This window comes from Rutidosis leptorrhynchoides, chromosome 4 (genome assembly GCF_046630445.1).
Source record: "Rutidosis leptorrhynchoides isolate AG116_Rl617_1_P2 chromosome 4, CSIRO_AGI_Rlap_v1, whole genome shotgun sequence".
Taxonomy (NCBI): Eukaryota; Viridiplantae; Streptophyta; class Magnoliopsida; order Asterales; family Asteraceae; genus Rutidosis; species Rutidosis leptorrhynchoides.
The window spans coordinates 56,042,091-56,061,456 of record NC_092336.1 but is presented as its reverse complement, the minus strand read 5'-3'; positions in this window follow the sequence as shown (position 1 = coordinate 56,061,456).

Here is a 19,366-nt window from a genome sequence, read left to right as displayed (position 1 = left end):
CAGCGACTGGTTTATTTCTTTAACAAAAGAATGTAGTTATATATATCCAACTTGAATACATGAAACGTGAAATTTCCCGTTCTTATTGATTAAAAACGTTCCATATTAATTGATTTCGTTGCGAGGTTTTGACCTCTATATGAGACGTTTTTCAAAGACTGCATTCATTTTTAAAACAAACCATAACCTTTATTTCATAAATAAAGGTTTAAAAAGCTTTACGTAGATTATCAAATAATGATAATCTAAAATATCCTGTTTACACACGACCATTACATAATGGTTTACAATACAAATATGTTACATTGAAATCAGTTTCTTGAATGCAGTTTTTACACAATATCATACAAACATGGACTCCAAATCTTGTCCTTATTTTAGTATGCAACAGCGGAAGCTCTTAGTATTCACCTGAGAATAAACATGCTTTAAACGTCAACAAAAATGTTGGTGAGTTATAGGTTTAACCTATATATATCAAATCGTAACAATAGACCACAAGATTTCATATTTCAATACACATCCCATACATAGAGATAAAAATCATTCATATGGTGAATACCTGGTAACCGACATTAACAAGATGCATATATATAAGAATATCCCCATCATTCCGGGACACCCTTCGGATATGATATAAATTTCGAAGTACTAAAGCATCCGGTACTTTGGATGGGGTTTGTTAGGCCCAATAGATTTATCTTTAGGATTCGCGTCAATTAGGGTGTCTGTTCCCTAATTCTTAGATTACCAGACTTAATAAAAAGGGGCATATTCAATTTCGATAATTCAACCATAGAATGTAGTTTCACGTACTTGTGTCTATTTTGTAAATCATTTATAAAACCTGCATGTATTCTCATCCCAAAAATATTAGATTTTAAAAGTGGGACTATAACTCACTTTCACAGATTTTTACTTCGTCGGGAAGTAAGACTTGGCCACTGGTTGATTCACGAACCTATAACAATATATACATATATATCAAAGTATGTTTAAAATATATTTACAACACTTTTAATATATTTTGATGTTTTAAGTTTATTAAGTCAGCTGTCCTCGTTAGTAACCTACAACTAGTTGTCCACAGTTAGATGTACAGAAATAAATCGATAAATATTATCTTGAATCAATCCATGACCCAGTGTATACGTATCTCAGTATTGATCACAACTCAAACTATATATATTTTGGAATCAACCTCAACCCTGTATAGCTAACCCCAACATTCACATATAGAGTGTCTATGGTTGTTCCGAAATATATATAGATGTGTCGACATGATAGGTCGAAACATTGTATACGTGTCTATGGTATCTCAAGATTACATAATATACAATACAAGTTGATTAAGTTATGGTTGGAATAGATTTGTTACCAATTTCCACATAGCTAAAATGAGAAAAATTATCCAATCTTGTTTTACCCATAACTTCTTCATTTTAAATCCGTTTTGAGTGAATAAAATTGCTATGGTTTCATATTGAACTCTATTTTATGAATATAAACAGAAAAGTATAGGTTTATAGTCGGAAAAATAAGTTACAAGTTGTTTTTGTAAAGGTAGTCATTTCAGTCGAAAGAACGACGTCTAGATGACCATTTTAGAAAACATACTTCCACTTTGAGTTTAACCATAATTTTTGGATATAGTTTCATGTTCATAATAAAAATAATTTTCTCAGAATAATAACTTTTAAATCAAAGTTTATCATAGTTTTTAATTAAATAACCCAAAACAGCCCGCGATGTTACTACGACGGCGTAAATCCGGTTTTACGGTGTTTTTCGTGTTTCCAGGTTTTAAATCATTAAGTTAGCATATCATATAGATATAGAATATGTGTGTAGTTAATTTTAAAAGTCAAGTTAGAAGAATTAACTTTTGTTTGCGAACAAGTTTAGAATTAACTAAACTATGTTCTAGTGATTACGAGTTTAAACCTTCGAATAAGATAGTTTTATATATATGAATCGAATGATGTTATGAACATCATTACTACCTCAAGTTTAGTAGGTAAACCTACTGGAAGTGACAAGAAATGATCTAGCTTCAAAGGATCTTGGATGGCTTGAAAGTTCTTGAAGTAGGATCATGACACAAAAACAAGTTCAAGTAAGATTTTTACTCGAATTAAGATAGTTTATAGTTATAGAAATTGAATCAAAGTTTGAATATGAATATAACCTTGAATAAGAAAGATAACCTACTGTATATAACAAAGGTTTCTTGATCTTAGATGATTACTTGGAATGGATTAGAAAGCTTGGAAGTAAATTAGTAAACTTGAAGGGATTTTTGAAGTGTTCTTGAAGTGTTCTTCCTATGATGATTATAGCTTGATTCTTGAAGTGATTTTTGATGAAGATGATGATTAACTACTGGAAAAATACGTTCATAATAGTGTGTGTGTGTTGAGATAGAATTAGAAAGAGAATTGGAAGTGAAATGGAGTGAATGATGAGTGGTAATTGGTGAGTGGTGAGTGGGGTTAAAAGGAGTTCTAGTTAGTTGACTAGCTCATGGTAGAAGTTAAAATTGATTAGTCAGACATGACATAATCAAGAGTAGAATCCCATGCTAGTTCCTATTGGTATATACTCATAGTAAGTACGTTTTGAAGCTGTGTATAATACGGGTAAGAATACGACTAGAATTCTTGATGAAAGAAAAGAATGGAAAAGTAACTGTAACCATTTTCGTTAAGTATGAGTGTTTTGATATATGTCTTGAAGTCTTCCAAAAGTATTTTAATACATCTAAATACACTACATGTATATACATTTTAACTGAGTCGTTAAGTCATCGTTAGTCGTTACATGTAAGTGTTGTTTTGAAACCTTTAAGTTAACGATCTCAATTAATGTTGTTAACCCATTGTTTATTATATCTAATGAGATGTTAAATTTTTATATTATCATGATATTATGATATATTAATATATCTTAGTATGATATATATACATTTAAATGTCGTTACAACGATAATCGTTACATATATGTCTCGTTTCGAAATCCTTAAGTTAGTAGTCTTGTTTATATGTATATAACTCATTGTTAATATACTTATGGAGATACTTACTTATCATAATCTCATGTTAACCATATGTATATCCATATATATATATCGTCATGTCGTTTTTACAAGTTTTAACGTTCGTGAATCGCCGGTCAACTTGGGTGGTCAATTGTCTATATGAAACATATTTCAATTAATCAAGTCTTAAAAAGTTTGATTGCTTAACATGTTGGAAACATTTAATTATGTAAATATCAATCTCAATTAATATATATAAACATGGAAAAGTTCGGGTCACTACAGTACCTACCCGTTAAATAAATTTCGTCCCGAAATTTTAAGCAGTTGAAGGTGTTGACGAATCTTCTGGAAATAGATGCGGGTATTTCTTCTTCATCTGATCTTCATGCTCCCAGGTGAACTCGGGTCCTCTACAAGCATTCCATCGAACCTTAACAATTGGTATCTTGTTTTGCTTAAGTCTTTTAACCTCACGATCCATTATTTCGACGGGTTCTTCGATGAATTGGAGTTTTTCGTTGATTTGAATTTCATCTAACCAAATAGTGAGATCTTCTTTAGCAAAACATTTCTTCAAATTCGAGACGTGGAAAGTGTTATGTACAGCCGCGAGTTGTTGAGGTAACTCAAGTCGGTAAGCTACTGGTCCGACACGATCAATAATATTGAATGGTCCAATATACCTTGGATTTAATTTCCCTCGTTTACCAAATCGAACAACGCCTTTCCAAGGTGCAACTTTAAGCATGACCATCTCTCCAATTTCAAATTCTATATCTTTTCTTTTAATGTCAGCGTAGCTCTTTTGTCGACTTTGGGCGGTTTTCAACCGTTGTTGAATTTGGATGATCTTCTCAGTAGTTTCTTGTATAATCTCCGGACCCGTAATCTGTCTATCCCCCACTTCACTCCAACAAATCGGAGACCTGCACTTTCTACCATAAAGTGCTTCAAACGACGCCATCTCAATGCTTGAATGGTAGCTGTTGTTGTAGGAAAATTCTGCTAATGGTATATGTCGATCCCAACTGTTTCCGAAATCAATAACACATGCTCGTAGCATGTCTTCAAGCGTTTGTATCGTCCTTTCGCTCTGCCCATCAGTTTGTGGATGATAGGCAGTACTCATGTCTAGACGAGTTCCTAATGCTTGCTGTAATGTCTGCCAGAATCTTGAAATAAATCTGCCATCCCTATCAGAGATAATAGAGATTGGTATTCCATGTCTGGAGATGACTTCCTTCAAATACAGTCGTGCTAACTTCTCCATCTTGTCATCTTCTCTTATTGGCAGGAAATGTACTGATTTGGTGAGACGATCAACTATTACCCAAATAGTATCAAAACCACTTGCAGTCCTTGGCAATTTAGTGATGAAATCCATGGTAATGTTTTCCCATTTCCATTCCGGGATTTCGGGTTGTTGAAGTAGACCTGATGGTTTCTGATGCTCAGCTTTGACCTTAGAACACGTCAAACATTCTCCTACATATTTAGCAACATCGGCTTTCATACCCGGCCACCAAAAATATTTCCTGAGATCCTTGTACATCTTCCCCGTTCCAGGATGTATTGAGTATCTGGTTTTATGAGCTTCTCTAAGTACCATTTCTCTCATATCTCCAAATTTTGGTACCCAAATCCTTTCAGCCCTATACCGGGTTCCGTCTTCCCGAATATTAAGATGTTTCTCCAATCCTTTGGGTATTTCATCCTTTAAATTTCCCTCTTTTAAAACTCCTTGTTGCGCCTCCTTTATTTGAGTAGTAAGGTTATTATGAATCATTATATTCATAGATTTTACTCGAATGGGTTCTCTGTCCTTCCTGCTCAAGGCATCGGCTACCAAATTTGCCTTCCCCGGGTGGTAACGAATCTCAAAGTCGTAATCATTCAATAATTCAATCCACCTACGCTGCCTCATATTCAGTTGTTTCTGATTAAATATGTGTTGAAGACTTTTGTGGTCGGTATATATAATACTTTTGACCCCATATAAGTAGTGCCTCCAAGTCTTTAATGCAAAAACAACCGTGCCTAATTCCAAATCATGCGTCGTATAATTTTGTTCGTGAATCTTCAATTGTCTAGACGCATAAGCAATCACCTTCGTTCGTTGCATTAATACACAACTGAGACGTTGCTTTGATGCGTCACAATAAATCACAAAATCATCATTCCCTTCAGGCAATGACAATATAGGTGCCGTAGTTAGCTTTTTCTTCAATAACTGAAACGCTTTCTCTTGTTCATCATTCCATTCAAATTTCTTCCCTTTATGCTTTAATGCAGTCAAGGGTTTTGCTATTCTGGAAAAGTCTTGGATGAACCTTCTGTAGTAACCAGCTAGTCCTAAAAACTGGCGTATGTGTTTCGGAGTTTTTGGGGTTTCCCACTTTTCAACAGTTTCTATCTTTGCCGGATCCACCTTAATACCTTCTTTGTTCACTATGTGACCGAGGAATTGAACTTCTTCCAACCAAAATGCACACTTTGAAAACTTAGCGTACAATTCTTCCTTCCTCAATACTTCTAACACCTTTCTCAAATGTTCACCGTGTTCTTGGTCATTCTTTGAGTAAATAAGTATGTCATCAATGAAAACAATGACAAACTTGTCAAGGCATGGTCCACACACTCGGTTCATAAGGTCCATGAACACAGCTGGTGCATTAGTTAAACCAAACGGCATGACCATAAACTCGTAATGACCGTAACGTGTTCTGAAAGCAGTCTTTGGAATATCATCTTCTTTCACCCGCATTTGATGATATCCGGAACGTAAGTCAATCTTTGAATAAACAGACGAGCCTTGTAGTTGATCAAATAAGTCGTCGATTCTAGGTAGTGGGTAGCGGTTCTTGATGGTAAGTTTGTTCAACTCTCGGTAGTCGATACACAAACTGAATGTACCATCTTTCTTCTTGACAACAAAACAAGAGCTCCCCACGGTGATGTTCTTGGTCGAATGAAACCACGCTCTAAAAGTTCTTGTAATTGGCTTTGCAGTTCTTTCATCTCACTGGGTGCGAGTCTGTAAGGAGCACGAGCTATTGGTGCAGCTCCTGGTACAAGATCTATTTGAAATTCAAATGATCGCTGTGGGGGTAATCCCGGTAATTCTTTCGGAAATACATCGGGAAATTCTTTTGCAATGGGAACATCATTGATGCTCTTTTCTTCAGTTTGTACTTTCTCGACGTGTGCTAGAACAGCATAGCAACCTTTTCTTATTAGTTTTTGTGCCTTCAAATTACTAATAATATGTAGCTTAGTGTTGCCCTTTTCTCCGTACACCATTAAGGGTTTTCCTTTTTCTCGTATAATGCGAATTGCATTTTTGTAACAAACGATCTCTGCTTTCACTTCTTTCAACCAGTCCATACCGATTATCATATCAAAACTCCCTAACTCTACTGGTATCAAATCAATCTTAAATGTTTCGCTAACCAGTTTAATTTCTCGATTCCGACATATATTATCTGCTGAAATTAATTTACCATTTGCTAATTCGAGTAAAAATTTACTATCCAAAGGCGTCAATGGACAACTTAATTTAGCACAAAAATCTCTACTCATATAGCTTCTATCCGCACCCGAATCAAATAAAACGTAAGCAGATTTATTGTCAATAAGAAACGTACCCGTAACAAGCTCCGGGTATTCCTGTGCCTCTGCCGCATTAATATTGAAAACTCTTCCGCGGCCTTGTCCATTCGTGTTCTCCTGGTTCGGGCAATTTCTAATAATGTGGCCCGGTTTTCCACATTTATAACAAACTACATTGGCATAACTTGCTCCGACACTACTTGCTCCGCCATTACTCGTTCTGACACCATTTGTTCCTTTCGTTCTATTAACCCCTGGTCCGTAGACCTCACACTTCGCCGCGCTATGACCATTTCTTTTACACTTGTTGCAAAATTTGGTGCAGAACCCTGAGTGATACTTTTCACACCTTTGGCATAGCTGCTTCTGATTATTGTTGTTGTTGTGGTTATTATTGTTGTTGGGATGATTGTTGTAGTTGCTGTTGTTGTTGTTGTTGTTGTTGTTGGGCCGTTTGTTGTAGTTGCGATTGATGTTGCGATTGTTGGGATAATTGTTACGATTATTGTTGTAATTGCTGTTGTTGTTGTATTGGTGATTCTTATCACCGTTTTCCTCCCACTTTCTTTTGACTTGCCTCACATTGGCCTCTTCAGCAGTCTGTTCTTTAATTCTTTTTTCAATCTGGTTCACTAGTTTGTGAGCCATTCTACATGCCTGTTGTATGGAGGCGGGCTCGTGTGAACTTATATCTTCTTGGATTCTTTCCAGGTTTCCTTTCACAAACGCGTCGATCTTCTCTTCCTCATCTTCGAATGCTCCCGGACACAATAGGCACAATTATGTGAATCGTCTTTCGTACGTGGTAATATCAAATCCTTGGGTTCGTAACCCTCTAAGTTCTGTCTTGAACTTATTGACCTCGGTTCTGGGACGGTACTTCTCGTTCATCAAGTGCTTGAATGCTGACCACGGTAGTGCGTACGCATCATCTTGTCCCACTTGCTCTAGATAGGTATTCCACCATGTTAACGCAGAACCTGTGAAGGTATGCGTAGCATACTTCACTTTGTCCTCTTCAGTACACTTACTTATGGCAAACACCGATTCGACCTTCTCGGTCCACCGTTTCAATCCGATCGGTCCTTCGGTTCCATCAAATTCCAAAGGTTTGCAGGCAGTGAATTCTTTGTAGGTGCATCCTACACGATTTCCTGTACTGCCAGATCCAAGGTTATTGTTGGTATGTAGCGCAGCCTGTACTGCGGCTATGTTTGAAGCTAGAAAAGTACGGAATTCCTCTTCATTCATATTCACGGTGTGTCGAGTAGTCAGTGCCATTTCCTTCAAAATAGTCAAATGGAACAAGTTAATCATACAGAATATTAAGAGTAGTTAATAGTATTTCATAGCATAATATGAACTCATTTATAAAAGCTTTTTCTTCATATTAGCGTTTTATAAGTTTAAATTCGGGTAGTACCTACCCGTTAAGTTCATACTTAGTAGCTAATATACAATTCAACTACTACAATTCTATATGAAAAACTGATTGTAATAATATTTCGCGTTCAAACTTTTATACAATATTTTACAAACTTACAATACCGCTTATTTTACATAAAGCATGAAATATAGCACACAATAACTTTGATACAAGATAGTTGTGAAGATAATTCTAGCTAGTACACAAGTCGTTCAGCAAAGGCAATAAAGACACGTAATTCATACGTCCAGAAACAAGTCATGCATTCTGGTTTTACTAGGACTACTTCCCATCCTTGGTCTTGTGGAACATAACCGTTATGGCCGTTGATAAGATAGCGTGTTGTAACGTCGTCAAAGGGATGAGGGTTACGTAATGACCAACAGTCTCGTAATAACCTAAAAACCTCATTTCTTACCCCAATTACCGACTCCGTCACTTGTGGGAACGTTTTTTTTAATAGTTGTAGCCCGATGTTCTTGTTCTCACTTTGGTGAGAAGCGAACATTACTAACCCGTAAGCATAACATGCTTCTTTATGTTGCATGTTAGCCACTTTTTCTAAATCACGAAGTCCTATATTCGAATATACTGAGTCAAAATAATTTCTTAACCCGTTGCGTAAAATAGCATTTGGGTTCCCCGCAATATATGCGTCAAAGTAAACACATCGTAACTTATGGATTTCCCAATCTGATATCCCCCATCTTTCGAACGAAAGCCTTTTATAAACCAAGGCATTCTTGGAACGTTCTTCGAATGTCTTACAAACTGATCTCGCCTTAAATAGTTGTGCCGAGGAATTCTGACCGACTCTAGACAAGATTTCATCAATCATGTCTCCGGGTAGGTCTCTTAAAATATTGGGTTGTCTATCCATTTTGTGTTTTTATACTGTAAAATAGACAAGAGTTAGATTCATAAAAAAAATACTTATTAATACAAGCAATTTTTACATATATCATAAAGCATAAGCACACTATATTACATATATTACACCACACGAATACAACTATCTTATTCCGACTCGCTCGTTTCTTCTTGTTCGGTTTTGGTTCGTTTTGCCAAGTTTCTAGGGATATATGATGTTCCCCTAATACGAGCCGTCGTTGTCCACATTGGTTTAGAAAAACCTGGTGGTTTAGAGGTTCCCGGGTCATTGTTACAACTTAAGGACTTCGGGGGTTGACGATACATATAAAGTTCATCGGGGTTGGAATTAGATTTCTCTATTTTTATGCCCTTTCCCTTATTATTTTCTTTTGCCTTTTTAAATTCAGTTGGGGTAATTTCTATAACATCGTCGGAATTCTCGTCGGAATCCGATTCATCGGAGAATTGGTAATCCTCCCAATATTTTGCTTCCTTGGCGGAAACACCATTGACCATAATTAACCGTTTTATTATTTTCCCCACCGGTTCTATTTCTTCTTCCGGTTCCGATTCTTCTACCGGTTCCGATTCTTCTTCCGGTTCCGACTCTTCTTCCGGTTCCTCTTCGGGAACTTGTGAATCAGTCCACGAATCATTCCAATTTACATTTGACTCTTCATTATTATTAGGTGAGTCAATGGGACTTGTTCTAGAGGTAGACATCTATCACATAATATCAAACACGTTAAGAGATTAATATATCACATAATATTCATATGTTAAAAATATATAGTTTCCAACAAAAATGTTAAGCAATCATTTTTAAAGAAAACACGGTCGAAGTCCAGACTCACTAATGCATCCTAACAAACTCGATAAGACACACTAATGCAAATTTTCTGGTTCTCTAAGACCAACGCTCGGATACCAACTGAAATGTCCCGTTCTTATTGATTAAAAACGTTCCATATTAATTGATTTCGTTGCGAGGTTTTGACCTCTATATGATACGTTTTTCAAAGACTGCATTCATTTTTAAAACAAACCATAACCTTTATTTCATAAATAAAGGTTTAAAAAGCTTTACGTAGATTATCAAATAATGATAATCTAAAATATCATGTTTACACACGACCATTACATAATGGTTTACAATACAAATATGTTACATCGAAATCAGTTTCTTGAATGCAGTTTTTACACAATATCATACAAACATGGACTCCAAATCTTGTCCTTATTTTAGTATGCAACAGCGGAAGCTCTTAGTATTCACCTGAGAATAAACATGCTTTAAACGTCAACAAAAATGTTGGTGAGTTATAGGTTTAACCTATATATATCAAATCGTAACAATAGACCACAAGATTTCATATTTCAATACACATCCCATACATAGAGATAAAAATCATTCATATGGTGAACACCTGGTAACCGACATTAACAAGATGCATATATATAAGAATATCCCCATCATTCCAGGACACCCTTCGGATATGATATAAATTTCGAAGTACTAAAGCATCCAGTACTTTGGATGAGGTTTGTTAGGCCCAATAGATCTATCTTTAGGATTCGCGTCAATTAGGGTGTCTGTTCCCTAATTCTTAGATTACCAGACTTAATAAAAAGGGGCATATTCGATTTCGATAATTCAACCATAGAATGTAGTTTCACGTACTTGTGTCTATTTTGTAAATCATTTATAAAACCTGCATGTATTCTCATCCCAAAAATATTAGTTTTTAAAAGTGGGACTATAACTCACTTTCACAGATTTTTACTTCGTCGAGAAGTAAGACTTGGCCACTGGTTGATTCACGAACCTATAACAATATATACATATATATCAAAGTATGTTTAAAATATATTTACAACACTTTTAATATATTTTGATGTTTTAAGTTTATTAAGTCAGCTGTCCTCGTTAGTAACCTACAACTAGTTGTCCACAGTTAGATGTACAGAAATAAATCGATAAATATTATCTTGAATCAATCCACGACCCAGTGTATACGTATCTTAGTATTGATCACAACTCAAACTATATATATTTTGGAATCAACCTCAACCCTGTATAGCTAACTCCAACATTCACATATAGAGTGTCTATGGTTGTTCCGAAATATATATAGATGTGTCGACATGATAGGTCGAAACATTGTATACGTGTCTATGGTATCTCAAGATTACATAATATACAATACAAGTTGATTAAGTTATGGTTGGAATAGATTTGTTACCAATTTTCACGTAGCTAAAATGAGAAAAATTATCCAATCTTGTTTTACCCATAACTTCTTCATTTTAAATCCGTTTTGAGTGAATAAAATTGCTATGGTTTCATATTGAACTCTATTTTATGAATATAAACAGAAAAGTATAGGTTTATAGTCGGAAAAATAAGTTACAAGTTGTTTTTGTAAAGGTAGTCATTTCAGTCGAAAGAACGACGTCTAGATGACCATTTTAGAAAACATACTTCCACTTTGAGTTTAACCATAATTTTTGGATATAGTTTCATGTTCATAATAAAAATAATTTTCTCAGAATAACAACTTTTAAATCAAAGTTTATCATAGTTTTTAATTAAATAACCCAAAACAGCCCGCGATGTTACTACGACGGCGTAAATCCGGTTTTACGGTGTTTTTCGTGTTTCCAGGTTTTAAATCATTAAGTTAGCATATCATATAGATATAGAATATGTGTGTAGTTAATTTTAAAAGTCAAGTTAGAAGAATTAACTTTTGTTTGCGAACAAGTTTAGAATTAACTAAACTATGTTCTAGTGATTACGAGTTTAAACCTTCGAATAAGATAGTTTTATATATATGAATCGAATGATGTTATGAACATCATTACTACCTCAAGTTTAGTAGGTAAACCTACTGGAAGTGACAAGAAATGATCTAGCTTCAAAGGATCTTGGATGGCTTGAAAGTTCTTGAAGTAGGATCATGACACAAAAACAAGTTCAAGTAAGATTTTTACTCGAATTAAGATAGTTTATAGTTATAGAAATTGAATCAAAGTTTGAATATGAATATAACCTTGAATAAGAAAGATAACCTACTGTATATAACAAAGTTTTCTTGATCTTAGATGATTACTTGGAATGGATTAGAAAGCTTGGAAGTAAATTAGTAAACTTGAAGGGATTTTTGAAGTGTTCTTGAAGTGTTCTTCCTATGATGATTATAGCTTGATTCTTGAAGTGATTTTTGATGAAGATGATGATTAACTACTGGAAAAATACATTCATAATAGTGTGTGTGTGTTGAGAGAGAATTAGAAAGAAAATTGGAAGTGAAATGGAGTGAATGATGAGTGGTAATTGGTGAGTGGTGAGTGGGGTTAAAAGGAGTTCTAGTTAGTTGACTAGCTCATGGTAGAAGTTAAAATTGATTAGTCATACATGACATAATCAAGAGTGGAATCCCATGCTAGTTCCTATTGGTATATACTCATAGTAAGTACGTTTTGAAGCTGTGTATAATACGGGTAAGAATACGACTAGAATTCATGATGAAAGAAAAGAATGGAAAAGTAACTGTAACCATTTTCGTTAAGTATGAGTGTTTTGATATATGTCTTGAAGTCTTCCAAAAGTATTTTAATACATCTAAATACACTACATGTATATACATTTTAACTGAGTCATTAAGTCATCGTTAGTCGTTACATGTAAGTGTTGTTTTGAAACCTTTAAGTTAACGATCTCAATTAATGTTGTTAACCCATTGTTTATTATATCTAATGAGATGTTAAATTTTTATATTATCATGATATTATGATATATTAATATATCTTAATATGATATATATACATTTAAATGTCGTTACAACGATAATCGTTACATATATGTCTCGTTTCGAAATCCTTAAGTTAGTAGTCTTGTTGTAACAACCCAACCCGTTAACCAACCAATAACGCGGATAAAAAAAAAAATTCCTGAACAGCATGTTGCGCGGCGCGCCATATGACCGCTCGGCGCGCCAAAGTGGCCTGTCCAAAAAGTCATGAAATGCGAAAATGTTTGACCACTTCCCGACGTATTTAGACAAAACGCTTTTAACCATACATTAATATATGTAGAACTAACACATCCCATTAATAAAATTAGTCTTATGAAGACCGGGCCCACATCGGCCGTTTTACGACTTTCGTACGAAAATACAAGTTTTCATCCACATGATTTGTAATACAAAATAAAGGCCGAGCATGGCGATTGGGGATACGCTACCCAATCCTAATCAATCCAAAAGCAAGCCTTCTAAAGCAACTACGCAAGTCCACTAGTCCCCGCTTACCCGAGCCTCCGCATCCATGCAATCTATAAAAAAGTCAACAACGCGTACGAGTAAATAAACCACATACATACATGTATAAATATTCCACTCACCTTGTCGCCTTGAAGAAATGCCACCGAATAATCCGCAACACACCGATGGAATGTACCTATTCCATTATCACAAACACAATAACACAATTAGGGTGGATTTACAAATCAACCAAAATTGACAACTAGTGCAATTTTGACCCAAATGCACTTCCAAGCACAAACCGTGCCCAAACTAACCAATAATCACTAACACAAGTGAGAATGGTCCTAATACGCCAATTCGACCCAATCATAGGTGTTAAACACCTATCTTGCCCAAAATGGCACTTAAACCCTAATTTGACCCATAAGAAGTCAACATCGCGCCATTAGCGAGTTTTGACACCAAAACATATTTAACTTGGTTTTATTGTAACGACCCGCACTTTTCCGATCGTTCTATACTTATGAGATTAATATTTACATAAATTAAACCTTACCAACATGATAAGCAATCCAAATTGTTGAGACTTATGTTTTTGAAAAGAGTTTTACACAACGTTTGACCGTCTAGTTTGACCGATGATATCACGAACTATACAATATATGATAATTATACATACATATTTAACATGATCTAAGGATGTTTTAATATCTCATTTTGTATTAATAACAAAAAGTCATAAGTATATTTTGAAACTACTAACTTAAGTTTTCGAAACAATAACCTACGTAACGTTATTTGACATAAATACTGATGATTTATAATGTTTATACATATATCGTATAAGTAATGTATTTAATCATTTTTAAAGGGCTTTTATACATAAAACAATATAAGTATATTTACAAAAGATAGTTATATTTGAATTCTCGTTCCGTTTCCTCAATAATCCTATACGTATATCTAGGGTACTATACACAGCTTCTAGAAGTATTTACTATTGGTATATACCAATAGAAATCTTCAATTATTGGAATAATATGTCATTCATGACATAATAAATTTTAACTTATCTTAGATATTTTCACTAAAAACCAAATTTTCAAGCCTATAAATAAGCACCATTTCTAACTCATTTTTACACATTCATTTTCCAAATTTTACTTCCAATTTTCACACACACTTGCAAGAACTCTCTCAACTTTTATTTTACTACTTCTTTCCAGCAACTTTACATTTTAAACTTGAGGTAAAAACTCTACTTCAACTCTTTTTCAATTCATATATTTAAAGCTATATATATAAGAGTTTATAAACTAGAACATAGTTTGAATGATTTCAAACTTGTTCGCAAACTAAATAGATCCTTCTAACTTAACTTTTAAAATACTTCAAGACCTGTAACATATCTTAATTATATGCTAACTTAACAAGGTATAACTTGGTTTTTCAAAGAACACCTTAAAAACTGAATTTACGACGTCGGAGTGCAACCGGGGGCTGTTTTGGGTTGGATAATTAAAAACCATCTTAAACTTTGAATTGGAGGTTTATTTTCTGGAAAAATGATTTTTACTATGAATATGATAACACATAAAAATTTCATGATTTAACTCAAAGTATAAGTATTTTTAGAAAAATAATCAGTTGAGGTTGTTTACATGATGGAAAATGATTAACTTCATAAGTTTCACTAAAGTTTGACCTATGCCGTGTGATTTTGAATACAAACTAAGGTATTTACAGTTCATAGTCTTAAAGAGGGACTCGATCCAAGGAGATGGCAAGTTGAATCAACAAAAACGGAGTTGTAACGAAGAAACTATGACCGAAACAAAATCGGATATCCAAGACTAGTTTAGCCACGAAAATAATTGGGAAAAAATTAAATAAATCACATCTTTTAAAGTTAACATGATATTTTATATATATGTACTTATAATTCAATTTTATATGGTTCAGGATCACCCGTAAACAACACGAGAAGATTAATCATAAGATCCCATGATTGTACGCAACACGTCATTTGACAACACCGGTACTTTATGTACGCAACACGTCATTTGACAACACCGGTACCATGGGTCAAGATTAATTTCGACCAATACATATACGATGGGGTTTTATTTATTTCGTTGGGGGTTTTATTTATTTCATTGCGGGTATATTAAACACCTAAAAATGAACCATTAAAATTGAATTACTAACATCGGACTGCTAACTACGGACTAAGAAATTATTAAAACTATTAAAAGTATAAAAAGTATATATATGTGACGATTGTTTAAAATAGAAATATATTGATAAACTATATATGGATAGGTTTGTGATATCAACCGGAGACCAAGTCAAATTATATATATATCTTCAAGACGAAAGTGAGTATATAGTCCCACTTTTAAACTCTAAATATTTCGGGATGAGAATACATGTATTTTATGTTTTACGTTATGGACACAAGTAACTGAAAAATATATTCTACGTTGAGTTGTACCACTGGCATACTTCCCTGTAGCTTGGTAACTGTTATTTACAGCGGTATTGTAAACGCGAATCCTGTTGATAGATCTATCGGGCCTGACAACCCCAATCGGACTGGACGACCAGTATTCAACGGTTGCACAGTACTTCGTTTTGTGACTACACTTGGTACGGGGTAGTAAGATTTCATATTAAAGGGAATATGCGACGTGAAAATGTTAAGTACGGTTACCAAGTGCTCAACCACTTAGAATACTTTTATTAAACTGTTATATACGAAATCTTGTGGTCTATATATATATTGCTGCCGGCATTAAACCTATATCTCACCAACTTTATGTTGACCTTTTTAAAACATGTCTATTCTCAGGTGATTTCTAAAGCTTCCGCTGCATCATGTTGGATCTAACCAGGATCTTGCGTACGCATGTTTGTGTCAAAAATAAAACTGCATATCCGAGATGTTGTATTGTAAAATATGCTAGAAACCGTGTTGTTGTCATCATTTGTAAAGTTTGTAAGTCGAAGATTATCGCTAAACGTTAATCTTCTTTTTATTGTCTTAAGCTTGTAACAAAAATAATGGTTATGGTTTGTAATGTATAATATATGCAGTTTTCTTTCAAAAATGTCTCATATAGAGGTCAATACCTCGCAATGAAATCATACGTTATCTAACGCGTTCTTATGGTTAAGGACGGGTTATGACATGTGGTATCAGAGCGGTGGTCTTAGCGAACCAGGTTTGCATTAGTGTGTCTAACCGATAAGTCGTTAGGATACATTAGTAAGTCTGGACTTTGACCGGGTCTGATTTAAAAACCATTGCTTATCATTGTTGGTTAAAATTTATATGTAAATATTATGTAGTACTAATGGGTTAGTTGTTGTATGATAGATGTCGGGCTCAAAACTTGTTATCACATTCAGCGACTCCGAACCAGAATCTTCAGATGGTGTTCCAGTCATTAACCTATCCGATGACGAAAATAATATCTTTGGGGAAGACTCACAAATTCCGGATGAACCGACTATAGAGAACCCGGAAAGTGAACCCGAGGAGGAAAGTGAACCCGAGGAGGAAAGTGAACCCGAGGAGGAAAGTGAACCCGAGGAAGAAATACAGGAAATTACAAAAGACGAGTTCGAACTAGGAAAGAAACGAAAGGCTAATGAATTAGAAAATTCAAATCCCGAGTTTAGTAAGGATGATGTGGCACCAACTCCACTAGACACTACCACCCCTATTCCCGCTATTCCTATTCGTGCTGTCCCGGCATCTAGTTCTTCAGCCCCACCGCTAAAATATAGGCAGACAGCTAGGATAAGCGTTAGGCCATTCATTGGAACTAAACGTCCTAGAAAATAGACCAAACGATGCGCTGCCGTATTAAACCATGGGATCATATAATGTTTTGTATAATATTATTAGTGTGGTTTGCTTAATGTTCGATGTAAGATAAGCATATGTAAAATAGTGAAGTGTGAAATGCAATAATTTTCCATGGTTAAGTATTATTTAGATTGTAGTAATTGGTTCGGTACTAAGCTATTAAGTATGAACATTAACGGGTAGGTACTACCCTAGATATAATTATAAAACGCTAATAAGAAGAAAAGGCTTTTATAATAATACCTGGTTCATATTATTAATAAGCTATAATGTACTGTAAATATACACTACATCTATAATATTCCATGTGAATAATTATTTTTTTTTCATTCTTATAGAAGAATATGGCGCGATTGAACCGAATGACGGAACAAGAAATCCAGGAACTCATCAATCAGCGAGTGAACGACAGAATGTTATGGGTCGAGGCTGCAAGAGGTGCTGCAGTTAACCCAAATCCTCGTGTGGGGTGCACTTACAAAACTTTTCAAGCTTGCAAGCCCTCATCATTCAGTGGAACAGAAGGACCGATCGGTTTAACCCGGTGGATAGAAAAGATGGAAACTGTGTTCAAAATCAGTGGTTGTGTTGAAAAGGACATGACCAAATACGCATCGTGCACTTTACAAGATAGTGCACTCACGTGGTGGAAAAATTATGTGAAGGCTGTAGGAGGAGATGTAGCTTATGATACTCCGTGGGAAGAATTCAAAACAATGTTAATCAATGAATATTGTCCAAGGAACGAGGTTAGGAAGTTGGAAGATGAGTTACGAAGTCTGAAGGTTATTGGTACTGAAATCACCAACTACAATCAGCGATTCATGGAATTAGTTTTGCTATGTCCTGAATTGGTTCCAACCGAAGAACGGAAGATTGAAATGTACAAAGATGGTTTGCCCAAAAAGGTCAAGGCAAATGTTACAGCATCGAAACCTAAGACAATTCATGAAGCTATAACCATGGCAAACGAGCTAATGGATCAGGTCATCATGGATAAGAAAGTATCCAATACTGATGTGAAGGTATCAGGTAACAAAAGAAAGTGGAATGGAAATTATGATCGAGGTAACCAACAACAATCTTTTAAGAAACAAGAAAACACGCAAGGTGCGGGTAGTGGTTTAAGCTTTGGTTATAAAGGACAAAATCCTTTATGCAACCGATGCCACAAACATCACTCTGGCTACTGTAATGTGGTATGCAACAAATGTAATCGAAAGGGTCATCTTGCTGAAGATTGTAGGGCTCTCGTTACAAATACAAATGGTACCAAGACTCCTGCCACCAATGCAAATAGAACTGCTTTGGCTACCATTACTTGTTATGGGTGTGGAAAACAAGGTCACTATAAGAGCCAGTGTCCGAATCCAGAGAAGAATAATGGATCTGCACGTGGAAGAGCATTTGTTATTAATGCTAGAGAGGCGTGTGAAGACCCGGAGCTTGTTACGGGTACGTTTACCATTAATAACTTATCCGCATCTATTATATTTGATACTGGTGCTGATAGAAGTTACGTGTGTAGAGACTTTCACGCTAAATTGAATTGTTCATCATTACCTCTCGATGCTAAGTACATGATTGAGTTAGCTAATGGTAAACTAATTAAAGCCGATAAAATTTGCCGTGATTGTAAAATAAATTTAGCCGGAGAAACGTTTAAAATTGACTTGATACCCGTAGAATTAGGAAGTTTTGATGTAATAGTCGGCATGGACTGGATGTCCAAAATAGGAGCTGAAGTTGTGTGCGCCAAGAAGGCAATTCGCATTCCTCGTAAGAATAAAACGCCAGTAATGATTTATGGAGAGAAGGGTAACTCAAAGCTAAAACTCATTAGTTATTTGAAAGCTCAAAAGTGCTTGAAGAAAGGGTGCTATGCTATCTTAGCACATGTTAATAAAGTCGAAAAGAAAGAAAAAGAGAAGTGCATCAATGACGTGCCTGTGGCAAGAGATTTTCCTGAAGTATTTCCGGAAGAGTTGCCGGGATTACCTCCATTTAGATCTGTAGAATTTCAAATAGATTTAGTACCAGGAGCTGCACCAGTGGCTCGTGCTCCATATAGACTTGCACCGTCCGAATTAAAAGAACTTCAAAGTCAGTTAAAAGAATTACTAGACCGTGGATTCATACGACCAAGTACTTCACCGTGGGGAGCTCCAATTTTGTTCGTCAAGAAGAAAGACGGATCTTTCCGAATGTGTATAGATTATCGTGAATTAAATAAGTTAACTATCAAGAATCGGTATCCACTACCGAGAATTGACGAC